Here is an 8,857-nt window from a genome sequence, read left to right as displayed (position 1 = left end):
GGCATGGAATGCGCTGCCTGTGGGAGTGGCAGAGTCAGAATCATTGGTGACCTTTAAGCGGCAATTGGATAGGTACATGGATGGGTGCTTAAGCTAGGACAAATGTTCGGCACAACATCGTGGGCCAAAGGGCCTGTTCTGTGCTGTATTGTTCTATGTTCTAAATGGGACACTTCTAGGGACTATCAAGGAAATTTCTTTCAAAATAAAACAAAAATCCAGAGGTCTGCTTGACAGATATCCTGTCTGCTTAGGCCAGGTAACATCTCCTCCTTGGTGTAGTGTAGGTAAAATCATCTTGAACTTGATTGCTTGAGCTCCAATAATTTTAAGACTTTACAGTCGGGTTAATTCTGACTTTGCATAATTGAGGGTACATCTCTCCCTGTTTTACTCCCATTGGCTTCCCTGAGACATACCAAGGAGTCAAGCTTGCTTCTATTAAACTAACTCACTTCCCTTTCAATTTATGGCGGGGAGCAATTGCCACCAGTTACTTTAGGTGCTCAAGGATCTCCATGGGAGCCATATTGAAATCTTGAGGTGAAATGTTGCTTTAGAATGCATCGAGTGAGACACCATCCTATAATGGTTCAAAGCTTGCACCAACAATGCCTACCCCACACAAAGGAGTTGATGGCAACTTAAAATATCTGTTAATGCTAATAAACCATGACAATGTGGACAGCAGCTGTCTTAACCGACCAGTATCGGAGACTTTATGACACATCCCCGAGGTGGGTGGGACTTGAATACACACCTTCCAACTCAAAGGAAGGGATGCTACCAAACGAACGAAGGGACTGGGCGGCAAACTTCACCTCATGGAGAAAATAAGGACTGCAGATGCTAGAGATTCGAGTCAAAAAGCGTGGCACTGGAAAAGCACAGCAGGTCAGGGAGCGTCCAAGGAACAAGAGAGTCTACGTTTTGAGCATCAATGAAGAGCTTTTCCAGACTTCACTTCATGGCCTGGTTGAGAATGAGCGAGTTGTTTGAGGATTTCAAGTAAGTATGTCATGGGATGCAGCCTTGAAAGATTGGGATGATTGTCTTGTTTTGAGATCCTCACCCTTATGGCCAGCCTGAAATGTGGGTTGGGCACCTAAGTGTGCCAATGGCAGAGTCCAAGCTGGAAGTGGCTTTTTGAGGAGGCACTGAACTCACAAGCAGTTCTGCCATCAACACCTACCAATTGAATAGAGCGTCTGGTTTTGATCCTGTGGAAGCTGGTCACTGTGGGTAGCCTAGCTGAGCAGATACCACATCACCTAAAGAACCCATGTGAGATGGGAGGCATGAATTGTGGAAGAATGTCCTTAATTAATACTTAATGGGAATCATCTTGAAAGTTTCATTGCAAGTCAACTAGAATGTTCCATACATTCAGTAGAAGTGGATGCATGGAACCCACACAAATACCTTCACAAAAACCTATCTCTCAATCTATCCAATCAATATATGAGTGGCCAGGTAGCTGATTCAGTACCTTACAGCAAATTCAAATTATGGTCAGTGTTGTCTAAGGCACTTGTATCTGAAAGGGCTAACCAACAAAATGCAAGACGCTCTGCCCATCAGAATACAAAGCAATTTTCCTGGGAGGAGCTAACCAGAATTGTGTGTGTCCTGTGAGTTCAGCATCTCCACCAGGAGTCTATCTAGGGTTTCTCAAATGCTTCCAGTAACCAACACCTACAAGAGTTAAGAACAAATAGACCCAAGACTGTAAGGAAAAATAAGATTTGCAAACAGGGATGTTTATTAGCACAGTGTCCACTTAGCATCAATTTCACCCAAAAAGAGTCATCGAGTCATAGAGATGTACAGCACGGAAACAGACCCTTCGGTCCAACTTGTCTATGCTGACTAGATATCCCAACCCAATCTAGTCCCACCTGCCAGCACCCGGCCCATATCCCTCCAAACCCTTCCTATCCATATAGCCATCCAGATGCCTTTTAAATGTTGCAATTGTACCAGCCTCCACCACTTCATCTGGCAGCTCATTCCATACACGTACCACCCTCTGCATGAAATCCTTGTAAATCTTTTCTGAACCCTTTCAAGTTTCACAACATCTTTCCGATAGGAAGGAGACCAGAATTGCACGCAATATTCCAACAGTGGTCTAACCAATGTCCTGTACAGTTGCAACATGACCTCCCAATTCCTGTACTCAATACTCTGACCAATAAAGGAAAGCATACCAAATACCTTCTTCACTTTCGAGGAGCTATGAACCTGTTCTCCAAGGTCTTTTTGTTCAGCAACACCCCCTAGGACCTTACCATTAAGTGTATAAATCCTGCTAAGATTTGCTTTCCCAAAATGCAGCACCTCACATTTATCTAAATTAAACGCCAATAAAAAAATGTTTATTTCTTTATCCAGAAAAATATTTTTTTTATTTTGAAAAAAAATCATATTGAAAAAGCAAGCTGTTCTATAACCGTGTGGTAACCACAAATTCAATTCTCATTACGGTCGATTGTTTGTGTCCTATTGTCTTACTGGCACCACAATCTCTCTAAGATCCACCCATGTTATTGAGAACAAAGACATGGACATGTTGTCTTCACCTTGGCTGCACAAGAGGTTTGTGCTATGAGTGCTTCCTGTACTGAGAATAGACATTCAAGTCCACAAACCTATTTTTGAAACCTCTGAATTATAATTCACCTTGGACTATCTGAACACTGACGCCAAAGCAATGTTTCAGACAGGACTTCCTTTTGTAATTTGTGAAAGGCTTGGTGAATTGTACACAGCTTTCTACAACGGTCAGAGGAACAGACATATTAAAGGAAAGAAACAATCATCTGTCCTGTGTTGGCAATGATTTCTGATATCGGTCCTGTCTCAAGTCTTAATTGAGGAATTTTATGTAGGCAAAAGAAGTTTGTGCAAACATCGCAACTTTTTCATAAAAGGGATAATGGAGACAGCCAATCTCTGCTGCATTCCGATGGCAACCCCCTAACCAATCAACATTGACCTACCTGGTCTGAAAATTAAAATTGACAGCTGACTGTTCTCGCTGCATCACCGAACCAATGAAAGTCCATCCAATCAGCACCTTCTTCTCATGCTGTATAAAATATTGTCACTTTTATCAAGTCTATTCTCTGTGTCCAAGTCCTGATGGGTGCAAAACAAAAAGCTTCAAAGTTTTGTCTTAGCAATCTTAGCTGCACTTTTTAAAAAGTATTGGACAGAAGTGTGCAAATTGTACAACTATTACCTTCACGCAAATGCGCCCAAATTTCGATTTCCAACTTCTGTAATTGATTTATTCGGGCTGTCTCTTCTATTGTGTGCTGTATGCAGGTGAGGATATTAGAGATCTTTGTAAACAGGGGCAGTCAATGGATATCCTTAACCATAACAGCTTATATCCATTCAGCCCTTTAACAGTATGAAACATTCCAGAACATTTAGAACTTTAATCCCAGCATTTTAAAACAAGAAGTGACACAAAGTGACATAAGGCGAAATTGGATAGAATGTTGTCTTTGTTTTAGATTAGAGTCATACAGTCATAGAGTCATAGAGTCCGACAGCATGGAGACAGGCCTTTGGCCCAAACTGGTCCATGCCGACCAAAATGTCCAGCTATGCTAACCCCATTTTCCTGCACTTGGCCCATATCCTTCTAATCCTTTCCTATCTGTGTGTTTGTCCAAATGTCTTTTAAATGTTGTTACAATACCCATCTCAAACACTTCCATTGATAGCTCATTCATATGCATACCACCCTCTGTCTAAAAAGTTACTCCTCAGGTTCCCTTTTATTCCTATCCCTCTAACGTTAAACTAATGCTCTGGTCCTTGATTCCTCAGCTCTGGGAAAAAGACTGAGTGCATTCACCCTATCCATGATCTTATACACCTCTATAAGATCCTCTCTCAGTCTCCTACACTCTAAGGAAAAAAGTCCTAGTTTTTCCAATCTCTCCCTATAACTCAGACCATTGAGTCCAGGTAACATCCTTGTAAATTTCTTCTGCACTCTTTCCAGTTTAATAACATCCTTCCTGTAGCAAGGTGACCAAACTGAACACAATATTCCAAGTGCAGCCTTCACCAACATCCTGTATAATTGCAACATAACTTCCCAACTTCTATATTCAGTGCCCTGACTGATGAAGGCCAGTGTGCCGAAAGCCTTCTTCACTGTCCTGCTGACTCTACTTTCAGAGAACTGTGCACCTGAACTCCAAAATCCCTATGTTCCACCCCACTCCTTTAGGCCCTACCATTCACCATGAACTCCTAGCTTGATTTGACTTTACAAAATGCAACCTCACACTTATCTACGTTAAACTCCATTTGCCATTTTTTTGGCCCACGTCCCCAGCTGATCAAGTTCCTGCTGCAATTTCTGATAACCTTCCTCACTGTCCACGGTACTGCCTGTTTTAGTGTCATCTACAAAATTACTAATCATGCCTTGTACATTCTCATCCAAATCATTGATATAGATAACAAGCAGTAATGGACCCAGCATTGACCCTGAGGCACTCCACTAGTCACAGGCCTCCATTCTGACAAGCATCCTTCCACTATTATCCTCTGCCTCCTATCATCAAGCCAATTTTGTATCAATTTGCCAGCTCCCCCTGGATTCCATGTGATCTAACCTTCAGTGCAGCCTACCATGTGGAACCTTACCAAAGGCCTTACTGAAATCCATATAGACTATGTCTACTGCCCTGCCCTTGTCAACCTTCCTGGTCACTTAATCAGTGAACCCTAACAAGTTTGTAAGGCATGATTTCCTACTACGTAGGAGTATGGGTCTGGGTGGTATACGCTTCGGCGGGTCGGTGTGGACTTGTTGGGCCGAAACGCCTGTTTCCACACTGTAAGTAATCTACGTAATCTAATAATCTAATCTAATCTAATCTAATTTACCCACCACAGATGTTAAACTTACTGATCTATAGTTCCCAGGCTTTTCTTGTGGACTTGTTGGGCCGAAATGCCTGTTTCCACACTGTAAGTAATCTACGTAATCTAATCTAATCTAATTTACCCACCACAGATGTTAAACTTACTGATCTATAGTTCCCAGGCTTTTCTTTGCAGCCATTTTTGAATAATGGCACATTCGCTACCCTCCAGCCTTCCAGGACCTCACCCATGGCTAGTGATGATGCAAAAATATCAGCCAGGGCCCCATAATTTTTTCTCAAGCCTCTTGCAGTGTTCTTGGATATATCTGGTCAGGACCAAGAGATTTATCCACCTTTATGCATTCTAATACATCCAACACCTCCTCTACTGTGATATGGACTGTCCCCAATATATCACCTCCTCTAGCTTATCTCTCCACGCTTCAGGCTCTCTGCCTTTATTCCTGATGAAGGACTTTTGCCCGAAACGTCGATTTTACTGCTCCTCGGATGCTGCCTGAACTGCTGTGCTCTTCCAGCACCACTGATCCAGAATCTGGTTTCCAGCATCTGCAGTCATTGTTTTTACCCAAGATATCACCACTAACTTCCCCAACTTCCTTAGTCATCATGCCTTTCTCCATGGTAAACACAGAGGAGAAATATTCATTGAGAACCTTGTCTATCTCCTGTGGCTCTACACATACATAGCCACTTTAGTCCTTAAGGGGCCCTATTTTCTCTCTAGTTATTCTTTTTCCTCTGATATACATAAAGTACCTCTTTGGATTCACCCTAATCTTCTCAGCCAAGGCTATCTCGTGCCCCCTTTTTGCCCTCCTGATTTCCTTCTTCAGTAAACTCCTGTATACCTCCAGAGATTCCCTTGATCCCAGCTGCTCGTACCTGAGCCATACCTCCTCCTTTTTTCTGGCCGAAGTTTCAATATCTCTTGTCATCCAGGATTCCCTATTCCTGCCAATTTTGCCTTTCACCCTCACAGGAACATATAGACCTTGGACTCTACCTAACTCAGTTTTAAAGGTGTCCCGTTTGCCGGAGGTCCCTTTGCCTGAAAACAAACCACTCCGTTCATCCTCTGCAAGCTCCTGCCTAATTCCATCAAAACTCACCTTACCCCAATTTAACACTTGAACCTATGGACCAGTTTTGTCCCTCTCCATAACTATTTTAAAATTAATATAACTATTGTCATGGTCCCAAAGTGCTCCCCCACTGTCACCTCAGTCATCCATCCTGCGCTATTTCCCAAGAGTAGGTCGAGTTTTGCCCTTTCCGAGTAGGACCCTCTATATACTGCTTGAGGAAACTTTCCTGAATGTACTTAACAAATTCCACCCCATTTAAGCCCTTAACGTTCTGGCAATCCCAGTCTGTGTTACTAAAATTAAAATCCCCTACTATGACAACCCTATAGTGCCCGCAAGTCTCCCCAGTCTCCCTACATATTTGTCCTGTAATTCCCATTGAGGGTCTATAGTGCAACTCCATTAATGTCACTATCCCCTTTTTATTTCTTAGCTCTGCCCCCAAAGCCTCACAGGATGATTCCTGTTATTTCATCACTGATTACTGCTGTGGTACTCGCCTTACTCAAAAATGCAACTCCTCCTCCCTTCTTTCCACCACCTCTGACCCACTTAATGCACTTGTACCTTGGCACATTAAGCTGCCAGTCCTGTCCCTCCTTTAACCATGTTTCTGTAATGGGTATAGTATCCCAATCCCATGTACCTATCCACACCCTCAGTTCATTGGCCTTATCTGTCAGCCCTCGTGCATTGAAACAGATTCAATTTAATTCAATGGGCATTCCTTGCACCTTGTCATGTTCCAGCCTGACCTGTCTTTTCACTTTACTATTTATGATTAAGGTACCTCCTTTGAGCCTCAGAGCTGCCTCCCTGCTGTTGAGGATCCTACTTCCCTTGCAGTCCAGTTTAAACCCTCCCTTGCAGCACCAGCAAACCTGGTTGCCAAGATATTAGTCCCCCTCCAGTTCAGGTGCAACCTGTTCCTCTTGAACAGGTCTTGAACAGATTAATTCTGGAGACTGCTAAAAAGGGGTAGATTGGTTTTCCCATGTGATTGTATTCTTTTAAGATCATCCAAGGCTCTATGACTTGATTGCATATACCTGGAAAGCTAAAATGACAATTCAATGGGCAGGAAGTTCTGAACCTGTTCTAATGCCAAATAAAGGGGTGGCATGGTGGTGGAGTGGTTAGCACTGCTGCCTCACAGTGCCAGGATTCCATCCGTGGGTCACTGTGTGGAGTTTGTACATTCTCCCCGTGTCTGTGTGGGTTTCCTCCGGGTGTTCCAGTTTCTTCCCACAATCCAAAGATGTGCAGGTTAGGTGAATTGGCCACGCTAAATTGCCCATAGTGTTCAGGGATGGGTAGGTTTGGTGCATTTGTCAGGGGTAAGTATAGGATAATAGGGTAGGGGTATGGGTCTTCGGAGGTGTGGACTTGGGCCGAAGGGCCTGTTACTACACTGTAGGGATTCTGTCGGGATTCTAAGTGAAGTTGGCTGACCTACTACACTCTGCAACTCACTCAGTGGCTCAGTGCTTGGCACTGCTGCCTCACAGCTCCAGGGACCCCGGTTTGATCCCACCTTCGGGCAACAGTCTGTGTGGTACTTGCACATTCTCCCAGTGTCTGCTTGTGTTTCCTCCAGGTGCTTTGGTTTTCTCCCACAGTCCAAAGAAGGGCAGGTTAGGTGGATTGGCCATGGGAAACGCAGGGTTATGGGGATAAGGTGGGGGGTGATGGGTAGTGAGTTTGGATGAGGTGCTCTTTGGAGGGTCAGTGTGGACTTGATGGGCTAAATGGCCTGTTTCCACACTGTAGGGATTCTATCATTCGAAGGCTTCATGGTCCTATGTGAGTTAGCATTGTAAAGTAGGACTTATGCCTGAAACGTCGATTCTCCTGTTCCCTGGATGCTGCCTGACCTGCTGCGCTTTTCCAGCAACACATTTTCAGCATTGTAAAGTAGTCACTTCAGAGCAATGTCGCACAGCAGTATTGTATAGGAATGCCAAGCCAATCAGTATCTGTCACTTAAATGCAGCTACTGGTATAGCACTACTGGCACCACAGCCATACTGCCTTGCATATATCTGACAGGGTTCCCCCTTGCATCATAAAAGGAAGCTGGAAATGTGTTGCTGGAAAAGCGCAGCAGGTCAGGCAGCATCCAGGGAACAGGAGAATCGACATTTCGGGCATAAGCCCTTCTTCAGGAATGAAGAAGGGCTTATGCCCGAAATGTCGATTCTCTTGTTCCCTGGATGCTGCCTGACCTGCTGCGCTTTTCCAGCAACACATTTCCAGCTCTGATCTCCAGCATCTGCAGACCTCACTTTCTCATCATAAAAGGAACCACAGCAATCAGCAACTCACACAGCATTCAGTCTATTGTCCTTTCATCAAATCTTGGAGAACATGCACACCTGATAGCTCATCATCAAATGCTTGCATTTTTTATTGAAAAATTATGCTTTATTCACAAAAAAACTTTATCTATATTCAGAGATACTAAATCAGCTCTGCACAGTCTTTGAGTATCAATAAAATCAAACAGTGGAATTTGACATTGCCTGCAGTTGCAAAAACCAAAGACAATTCTTACTCATGCAGAGCAATATTTATATCCTGGAATAACAGCACAGAGGCTGGTATCCCATCACCAAGTCAGCCATTATTTATATGTGCACAGTAGCAAGCCAGCTCAGAGTCAGTCGCTGAAGTCAGGAGATTTTGAAACTCCTGTTTATTTTTAAAAAAAAATTTTTAAACTTTTTTTTCTTTTTTATTGTGCAGGTGGGAAACACAGTGAAAGACACAAAGTGCACAAATCTTTATTCAATTTCCACCACCAGGAAGATAGGAAAATATCCGGGTGGCCAGAGACAAGCACTGCCCTTC

The 8,857-nt window shown here is 43.5% G+C and overlaps 1 protein-coding gene across 1 annotated transcript in view; it reads right to left on the bottom strand.

Annotated features, from left to right (window-relative positions):
* LOC122554744 (volume-regulated anion channel subunit LRRC8B-like) overlaps positions 1-3,063 on the bottom strand; it is a 33,680-nt gene extending 30,617 nt beyond the window's left edge. The window contains exon 1 of the mRNA XM_043700121.1: positions 3,003-3,063. The gene's annotated coding sequence lies outside the window, so the exon portion shown is untranslated. The remainder of the gene's footprint in view (positions 1-3,002) is intronic.
* Between the last annotated feature and the right edge of the window lie 5,794 nt (positions 3,064-8,857).

The sequence above is a fragment of the Chiloscyllium plagiosum genome, chromosome 11 (genome assembly GCF_004010195.1).
Source record: "Chiloscyllium plagiosum isolate BGI_BamShark_2017 chromosome 11, ASM401019v2, whole genome shotgun sequence".
NCBI lineage: Eukaryota > Metazoa > Chordata > Chondrichthyes > Orectolobiformes > Hemiscylliidae > Chiloscyllium > Chiloscyllium plagiosum.
Note: the sequence above shows the minus strand (reverse complement) of the source record. Positions and strands in the feature narration are given on the sequence as shown.